This window comes from Neofelis nebulosa, chromosome 15 (genome assembly GCF_028018385.1).
Source record: "Neofelis nebulosa isolate mNeoNeb1 chromosome 15, mNeoNeb1.pri, whole genome shotgun sequence".
Lineage (NCBI taxonomy): Eukaryota > Metazoa > Chordata > Mammalia > Carnivora > Felidae > Neofelis > Neofelis nebulosa.
In genome coordinates this window covers 71310906-71320113 of record NC_080796.1, presented here as the reverse complement: position 1 = coordinate 71320113, position 9208 = coordinate 71310906, and the positions used below count along the sequence as shown (strand labels likewise).

At 53.3% G+C, this 9208-nt stretch overlaps 1 long non-coding RNA gene across 1 annotated transcript; it reads left to right on the top strand.

Annotated features, from left to right (window-relative positions):
- The first annotated feature begins 832 nt into the window (after window positions 1-832).
- On the top strand, window positions 833-3659 carry LOC131495421 (uncharacterized). The gene is made up of 3 exons (XR_009253937.1): window positions 833-1096; window positions 1207-2346; window positions 3355-3659. It is a non-coding gene; the product is annotated as an uncharacterized LOC131495421 (long non-coding RNA).
- Window positions 3660-9208: the final 5549 nt, after the last annotated feature.

Here is a 9208-nt window from a genome sequence, read left to right as displayed (position 1 = left end):
TGGCCTCGGCCGGTGGCATCCTGCCGTGATTATGAAGACAGAGTCCCCCTCCCCCCACGCAGGCTGCATAATATCCCCTCCAGACATCCACCCCCTGAGCCCAGAACCTACAGATGCTACGTTATATGACAAAAAGGCTTTGCCGATGTGATTCGTTGAAGGATCTTGCAAGGGGGAGGATGGCCCCGGCCGGCCCGGACGGGCCTGATGTCACCACAGGGTCATCCTAAAGGGGACTCCGCAGAGATCAGAATCAAAGAAGGCCAAGCGATGATGGAAGCGGAGGGAAGCGGGATCAGAGGCGGCAGAGGCCACGCCACGGGCTCTTTGAAGATGGAAGGCGAGTCCGCAAACCGAACACACACCTGCGTCCCTCAGCAGCCGGCAACCACCTCGGCGCGTGTGAGGATCGGGTGACGGAACACGCGTCACGCAGTCGTGCCGTAAATGCTCACCGTTACAGTTATCCCCGGGGCTTCTAGAGCTGCGGTAACCACAGCGGTGCCACAAGCCACGTGTGACTCTCGAGCCCCTGAAACGTGGCTGGCTGGATCTTGGTATCTCCCCTGCCGGGTAAGTACTGAAATGTGGCGAGTCTGAACTGAGGTAGGCCACGAATAAAGGATACCCAGATTTCAAATACTCCATGCCAAAAAAAAAAAAAAAAAAAAGAATGTAAAATAGCTCAATCATGTTTATGTTGATTACATATTGAGATGATCAAATTATGGCCGCATGAGATAAGTCAAATGTATTATTAAAAGGAATTTCACCTGTTTCCTTTGACTTTTGCATTGCTCTTACCGTAAAGTAGCTATTGGGACATTTGAATTTCTGTGTGTGGCTTTCATTATAGACTTCTACTAGACGGTTTCTTGGAGACTCTGACCCTCGCTGGGAAGCGTCCGTTGACAAGCCCTATGCATTCAGGGGAAGTGGGACACACTCGGGCACTCGTCTGCTCCTGCTTTTGTATTTCCACGATGCTGACCCAGGGACATTCCCGGGGGCACCTCGATGCGTGACTGCCAAGTGCGGCTACGTGGGTCCCGGCCCAGGACGGAAGGACATAACCACTTCGTCTCTGAGACGCCCGGTGAGCCGGGAGCACCCTACTCATACGCGGTTCGGCAGGTGCCGGGGGGGCCCCCATGGCAGACTGTTCTTTTAATCCCTGCCATCTGCTCCAAAATGTTTACCCAACAGCCTGCCCCAGTGCTGAGATCCCACCAGGTGAGTGATGCTTTAGAAGAGGATGTTTAACCCCATCTGGAGACGGTGCCTGGGTCTTACAACCGTTAAACCTCAGGAGCCATCAGGCCTCCGCTTGCTGTCTCATCTTTTCTGGCCCCAAGAGGGGCCTGAGACCAGAAAAGGCCTCCCAGCCCCTGTGTCCAGTCTGTCCCTGACGACGCACACACAGCCCCAGGCCAAAGGCTCCGGTGCGCTAACCGCAAAGCACAGCAGAAGTAACGGAACTGGGCAAGCAGAGAGGCTCCAGGGTCCCACGTGGCTCTCGCGACCAGTCCCGGCTGTGGGACCGACGTGGGCCTCGGCTACGGCCCATACTCTTCAGGGTGAGGCTCACCACCCCATGCCTGGAGGTGAGGGGTGTGCGGGCTTCTTTACTTGATGAGCCCACTCCCCACACATAGGCCCCAGGAAGCTTCCAGACTGGGTGATGTGCACTTCACAGACTCCCTGCCCCTACCCTGGGACCCCCCTCCCCTTCCCATTAAAGTCTGTGTTTCTTCTTTTTTAATTTTTTTAATGTTTACTTATTTTTGAGAGCGAGAGAGAGCGTGAGTGGAGGAGGGGCAGAGAGAGAGGGAGACACAGAACCCGAAACAGGCTCCGAGCTGTCAGCACAGCGCCCGACACGGGGCTCGAACTCGAACTCACAAACATGAGATCATGACCTGAGCCGAGGTCAGCGCTTAACTGACTGAGCCACCCAGGCGCCCCTGAAGTCTGTGTTTCTAATGCACAGAGGATTACCGCAGATCTGACAATTCTCCTTCTGGGTATACACCCGAAAGAACCGAAGGCAGCATCTCCGAACACATATTTGTACGCCCACGGTCATAACGTCTGCACGGCAGTGTCACTCACCGTCACCAAAAGGTGAAAGCCACTCAAGTGTCCATCGGCAGAGAAACAAATGTGGTCCATCCACGCGATGGAGTGTGATTCAGCCTTAGGAAGGAAAGAAGGATGTTCTGACCCCTGCTACAACACGGATGGACCTCAAGGACATCGTACTCAGTGAAACAAGCCAGAATGACAGCTACGGTATGATCCCACTAGGCGAGGCCCCCAGAGGAGTCAAGTTCCTAGAGACAGAAAGTAGGTCCGAGGTTACAGGGGAGAGGGGAGGGGGCGATGGGGACTTACTGTCCGATGGGCTCAGAGCTTCAGTTTGGGGCGATGAGAAAGTGCTGGAGATTCATGGTGGAGAGGGTTGCACAACACTGGGAAAGCATTTCAGGCCACTGAACTGTGCACTTAACCATGGCTGAAATGCTAAACTTCATGTGACGGCTATTTTACCACAATTTAAAAAAGACAAAAGTACCTCCGATTAAGAAAAAAAAAAAAGAAATCGGAGTTTCTAGATCTCAAGCCACAGCCCGGCTGTGACCCAGCCTATCTCCAAACCTACCAGTCAGAAAAACTCCATGGGCGCCCCTCCCCTTCCGCAGTGGAGAAGCCCCCACGGGGGATCCCCCCCAGGCCTCCCTCCGCCCCTCCAGGCGCTCCTCCTGGATACTTCTCTGCCTGCCCTGGGACCCCCCCACCCCCGCCCAGCAGAGAGCACGCGATCTCGTGAACCCACAGGGGAGGCCGGCAGTTTGGGGCAGTAAGTCCAGCTCATGGGATGTTAGCAAACACATTTGGCTGTGCACCTGACCGCTGAGACTGTTAGTGATGAAGCCAAGGTCGGTACCCTGTTCTTATAACCCCTGATGCTCGTGTGGCTGGTTCAGAACTCACATTGGAGGTGTTCTCCAATGACCACCTAAACTCCCGGCACCGCCAGTGTTAGACCACAAGGCCAAGGGCAGGGTTTTCTACGGGACCTCGGTTCTAGCAGGCTTATCTAAGGAAGGCGTTTGCTGGTTACCGAGCTATTGTCTCTAAGTTCCAAGTGTGCCCCTACCTGCCTGTTTTGTGGTGCTGGTTGCAGGGCTCTGCGAGTTGAGTTTTGTTCCTCTGCCGGCCCCGTGACTGTTATGGGTTCTGCCAGGAGGGGGGCGGGACGGAGGCCGGAAGGCGCGAGGGGGGAGCACTCTTCTTCCCAAGGCTCGCTGCTCCCGGCACGTGAGCCCAGCAATGCCCCCCTCCTGGCAGCAGCTGCCAGGCGGGTCTCCAGCTTCTTGCAGACTCCCGGGACGAGCCTGGTGACTCCACCTGACAGGGACCAGCCCCGGCCACACAACATCTTCTCCGCGATGCGAGCCCAGCTCGTCAGTGTGGGGCTCTACTCCGAGGCTAAGCACAGCCCTTCTCCGAGCTCACAGCTCCCCCTAACCCTGACCTCGTTCTCCGTCCCTCATCCCCCAGCCTTGGAGGGAGGCTGCTTCCCGCACCTGTTGTCTTTGCTGCCTCCCTCCCTCACGTTTGTATGCCTTGTTAGTCCTCCAAGAGCTATTTAACCAGTTTCTTGCATTAACTATTTTCTGTTAGAATACCTAGTGTGGTGGTTGTTTTTCTGGCTGGACCCTGACTGCTATGGGGGGGTTAAGGTCTGTGGCAGATAGACCCTTAGGGTGACCCTCATGACTCCGGGCCTGTGGTGTGCAGGACCTGAATAATGTCCCCTTGAGCGTGGGCAGGATCCGTGACCTGCTTCCGACCCACAGGACATGGCAAAGGTGAAGGAATTTCGCAGAAGTAATTACGGTCCCAGAGCGTTTGACATGGAGTTAATAAAAAGAGACGTGGATCTGGCGGGGGTGGGGTGGGGGGTGGGCCTGGCTTAATCAGGTGAAAGCCCTCAAGAGAAGGACTAGGTCCTTCCTGAGGTCAGAGGGATCTCCTCGCTGAGCTGATGAGGGAAGCGCCGCGGAGACGCTTCCGGTCCACACGGCAAAGAACTGAGAAGAGCCTCCGGCTGACATCAAGGAAGAAACCATGGCCCTCAGTCCTCTGGCCCCAAGGGAGTTAATGCTGCCACCAACCCAAAAGAGCTCAGAAGCAGATTTGCCCCGAGTGGAGCCCCCGGGTAAGAGCACAGCCCGGAGAAAGCTTTTCTTTTTTTTTTTTTTCTTTTTTTAACGTTTATTTTTGAGAGAGAGAGAACGTGAGCAGAGGAGGGGCAGAGAGAGAGAGAGAGAGAGAGAGAGACAGAATCGGAAGCAGGCTCCAGGCTCTGAGCTGTCAGCACAGAGCCCGACACGGGGCTTGAACCCACGAACCCGTGAGATCGCGACCTGAGCCGAAGTCATGACCTGAGCCGAAGTCGGGACGCTTAACCAACTGAGCCACCCAGGCACCACCACCACCACCCCCCCACCCCGGCTGAAACCTTGACTGCGGTCTTGGGAGCCCCTGGCGGAGGACTCCACTAAACCTCGCCCGGGCTCCTGACCCTCAGAAACTGGGAGTCGGCGACTGTGTGTGTTTTTCACGCTGCTAAATGTGCGACAACGTGTTACGAGGCAGTCAAAACACTAATACAACGCCTGCAGGCTTTGTACGAGGCAAACGAAATGCAGTGTGAAAATTACTCAAGGAAATCCTCTAAGAAAGCGAGGTGTTTCCCTCCTAGCTGGAACTTACCCTAAAAGTTGAAGTACGTGGCTTTCATTTCGGAACCATGTGGTTCAAAAACATATGTGATTTTAAACACCGGCATCGCACCCAGCATGCCGAGATGCTCACCCAAGAAAGCTGAGATTAATGATGCAGGCGGATCTGGGTCTCCCTCTCACCTTCTCCCCGGTGGTAAAGTCGCCGAGGAGATCGCAAGGACAAGCCCCTTCCTAGTCACGGTGCTTTCTGGCTCAGTATATGTTTGGATTTACTCGTTCAACATGTATATCGTGCAATTCTCCTTTATCTGAGCTTTTGTGTTTGCATTTTCTTTTCTTTTTCTTTTTTTTGTGTGTTTGCATTTTCTTTTTTTTTTAATTTTTTTTTCAACGTTTTTTATTTATTTTTGGGACAGAGAGAGACAGAGCATGAACGGGGGAGGGGCAGAGAGAGAGGGAGACACAGAATCGGAAACAGGCTCCAGGCTCCGAGCCATCGGCCCAGAGCCTGACGCGGGGCTCGAACTCACGGACCGCGAGATCGTGACCTGGTTGAATTCGGACGCTTAACCGACTGCGCCACCCAGGCGCCCCTGTGTTTCCATTTTCAAATGAATAAGACATTCGTAATACATTTTGGAGAAGCTTCTTTTATAATTTAAGGCACCTCGTTTAGCCAAGACTATATTGAGCCCACCAATAATCCATTAGTAAGAGAAATGAGGGGCGCCTGGGTGGCGCAGTCGGTTAAGCGTCCGACTTCAGCCAGGTCACGATCTCGCGGTCCGTGAGTTCGAGCCCCGCGTCAGGCTCTGGGCCGATGGCTCGGAGCCTGGAGCCTGTTTCCGATTCTGTGTCTCCCTCTCTCTCTGCCCCTCCCCCGTTCATGCTCTGTCTCTCTCTGTCCCAAAAATAAATAAAAAACGTTGGAAAAAAAAAAAAAAAGAGAGAAATGAGAAGTGTCTCTCGGGAGGCGGCCGCAGCACAGCCCGAATGGTTAAGGACTGGGGCCGGTCCTGCACCTCCACTCAGGCCAGAAATAGCGAAAAGGGAAAAACAGTGTGTCTGTCACAAAAATGATCTGTAACTGAGACCGAAGAGATTATTTATTTTGAGAGAGAGAGAGAGAGAGAGAGAGCCCACGCAAGCAGGGAGGGGCAGAGAGAGAGAGAATCCCAAGATGGCTCCGAGCTATCAGCAAAGATCCCGACACGGGGCTTGATCCCACAAACTGTGAGATCATGACCTGAGCTGAAACCAAGAGGCGGACAATTAACCCACTGAGCCCCCCAGAGGCCCCCCAAAGAGATTTCTGAGTGTCTCCAGTGCAGCACTGGGCTTGACTTCTATTGGCTGGGCCATTTGGCAATTCTTAAGACGCTAACTCAAAACTCTTCATCCACTAAATAATCTATTGTCAGGGGTGCCTGGGTGGCTCGGTGGGTTAAGCATCTGACTCTTGATCTCGGTTCAGGTCGTGATCTCACGGTCGTGAGATTGAGCCCCGCATAGGGCTCTGCACGGACAATGTGGAGCCTGCTTGGGATTCTCTCTCTCTCTCTCTCTCTCTCTCTCTCTCTCTTTCTGTGCGTGTGTGTGTGCACCCCTCCCCTCCCACTCTCTCTCAAACAAAACAAAACAAAACACTTTAAATAATCCATCAACATGGGGCACCTGGGTGGCTCAGTCGATTAAGCAACCAACTTCAGCTCAGGCCATGATCTTGCGGTTTGTGAGTTCGAGCCCTGCGTCGGGCTCTGTGCTGACAGCTCAGAATCTGGAGCCTGCTTTGGATTCTGTGTCTCCCTCTCTCTCTCTCTGCCCCTCCCCTGCTCATCCTCTGTGTCTCTCTGTCTCTCAATAATAAATAAATGTTAAAAAAAAAAAAAAAACAACCTTTAAATAATCCATCGTCAGGTGGAGCACACGACCAGCCCTAAAGGAAGGCAGAATTGCCCTGAAGCACTTGAACCCTTTTCGTATCTAATCCATCGATCTCAGCCTGACATTTCTTTTTAAAAAAAAAAATTTTTTTTTCAACATTTTTTATTTATTTTTGGGACAGAGAGAGACAGAGCATGAACGGGGGAGGGGCAGAGAGAGAGGGAGACACAGAATCAGAAACAGGCTCCAGGCTCCGAGCCATCAGCCCAGAGCCCGACGCAGGGCTCGAACTCACGGACCGCGAGGTCGTGACCTGGCTGAAGTCGGACGCTTAACCGACTGCGCCACCCAGGCGCCCCCTGACATTTCTTTATTAAATTGCAAATCTGTATCTACATATCCGTGTCTGCTTCTCACACGCTCTTTAGACCAGTTGGAACATCTTACTGGTCCCCGCATTAATTCATGAGTTGGCTACATAAACTTTGCCACGTGGTTTCTTTTCTCTTCCCACGAGAATGAGGCTTCTATCTGTCTGCAAACTCTGCCCCAGCCGATGTCCACAGGAGACTGCCAAACGCACGCGTCGGAGACTTCAGAGAGGCTACGGGAGACAGAGGGCAGGGGGGACAAGCCTGGAGAAAGACCTCGGAGTGGCTGTCACCTCTCCCCCCCCCCAACCCCGAGCAAGTGTGAGCCTCCCTCCTCTCCCAGCTCGGCCACTCCCCCTGCCCTTGCACAGGCGAAGGCAGGAGAGCAGGGTGCTGGGACAGGCCAGGAGGGCCGCAGGTGGGGCACCCCCCCCCCCCAGAAGCACAGCAGGCCTCCCGAGGGGCAGGGGGGAAGGCCTTCCATGAGCAGCCGCCATAAACAAAAAGCAGCCTCAGCAAAGAATCAACACGAAGCCGGTCTGATCCCCGGGCGGCACCACCATCCATAAGGCTGGGCAGGGACTGGTCTCCAGTCTACATAGCAAGTGTTTCTTAATAGGGGCAAACACACACACTAAAAGTAAATATCCATCTTTGCCAAGCACAAGGTTTTTGTCCTCACGACAACCCATTCTCTGCTTCTCTGACACCAGCCGGGTGCCCTGCGATTCACTTCTTTTTTTTTTTTTTTTTTTAATTTTTCAAATGTTTATTTATTATTCAGAGAGAGAGAGAGCACGAGTAGGGGAGTGGGCAGAGAGAGAGAGGGAGACACAGAATCCGAAGCAGGCTCCAGGCTCCGAGCTGTCAGCACAGAGCCCGACGTGGGGCTGGAACCCACGAACCGTGAGATCATAACCTGAGCCGAAGTGGGACGCTTAACCGACTGAGCCATCCAGGCGCCCCATCACTTCGATTCTGACACTAAGTGCACAGAGTGGGTGCACGGAGCTACTGCCAGACCCCACGGGTGTCGGGGCTCAGTCTCACTAGACCGCCCTCGCTTCAGACGCCAGTCTCGAGATTCGGTTCCCGGCTCCCTCACACTTCCGTCCAGCCTGGCTGCAAAATCCGGGATTCCCACAACCCCGCCCCCAAACAGGTCCCACAGTTTGCTGAAAAACTCCCGGAACTCAGGGAAACTCTATATCTGCAATGGCAATTCATTACTGTTAAGTTAACTGAGCAAGGAGGCCGTTAGACTGAGACGGCAGACTGGTTAAGCAAACCCAAATCTAAGCCTGTAAATGCCTCAACGTTAGGAAATCAAAGCCTGAAGGGCACCCAGTCACAGAGAGCCCATGAGCTTTAAGCTCCGGCCAGTCTATAATTTCCTTTCTTGCTTCGGCACCTTCCCTGTGTGTCTTTCCCCAGCTTCCGCAGAGCGCTCCTTCCCACTTCCAAAGGTTTTTGCTCAAATAAACTCTTCCAAGTGTTAATATGCTTCGGCTTCTCTTTTGCCACAAAGCTCACAAGTGAACGTCAGATGAAGAGGTGCGGAGGGCGAGGTCCGGAGGAGTCCCACGTGCAGAAGCTTCTGTCCCATGTATCGCACGGTGCCACCCTCCCAGCACATGGATGTGTGTGCCAACTGGGAGGCTCCCTGAATCCCATCATTTAAGGGTTCTATGGGGGTTTTGTTTCGCAGGCACGGTTGGTCAGTCATTGCCCATCGATGATAGACTCGATCTCCAGCCCCTCCGCCTCCCTGCAGGTTGGGGGTGCAGATGGGGCTGGAAGGTCCAAGCTTCTAGTGGCCAGCTCCCATCCTGAAGCTTTCTAATGTCCTCTCATTCCTGTAAACTCTCATGGGTGAGGGGGCTCCTTATGAATAACAAGAGATACTCCTATGACTCCAGAGAACCCAAAGGTTTTAGCAGCTCTATGCCGGGAACCAGGGACAACGATCAGGGTTTTTTTTGTTTTTTTTTTAACTATACTACACCAAGGGATCCAGGCACATCCACCAGAAAGTCAAACATAATAGTTGTGACGGTACATCTAAATGTTCTATCGCCCTTTTTAGTGACAAAGATTCTCATACTTCACCCACCCTATGCCGCCCACAGGAGACACATGCGAAACAAAGAGACTCCATGTTCGACAGGATAAAGGGGGAATGAGATATATTAAGTGAAG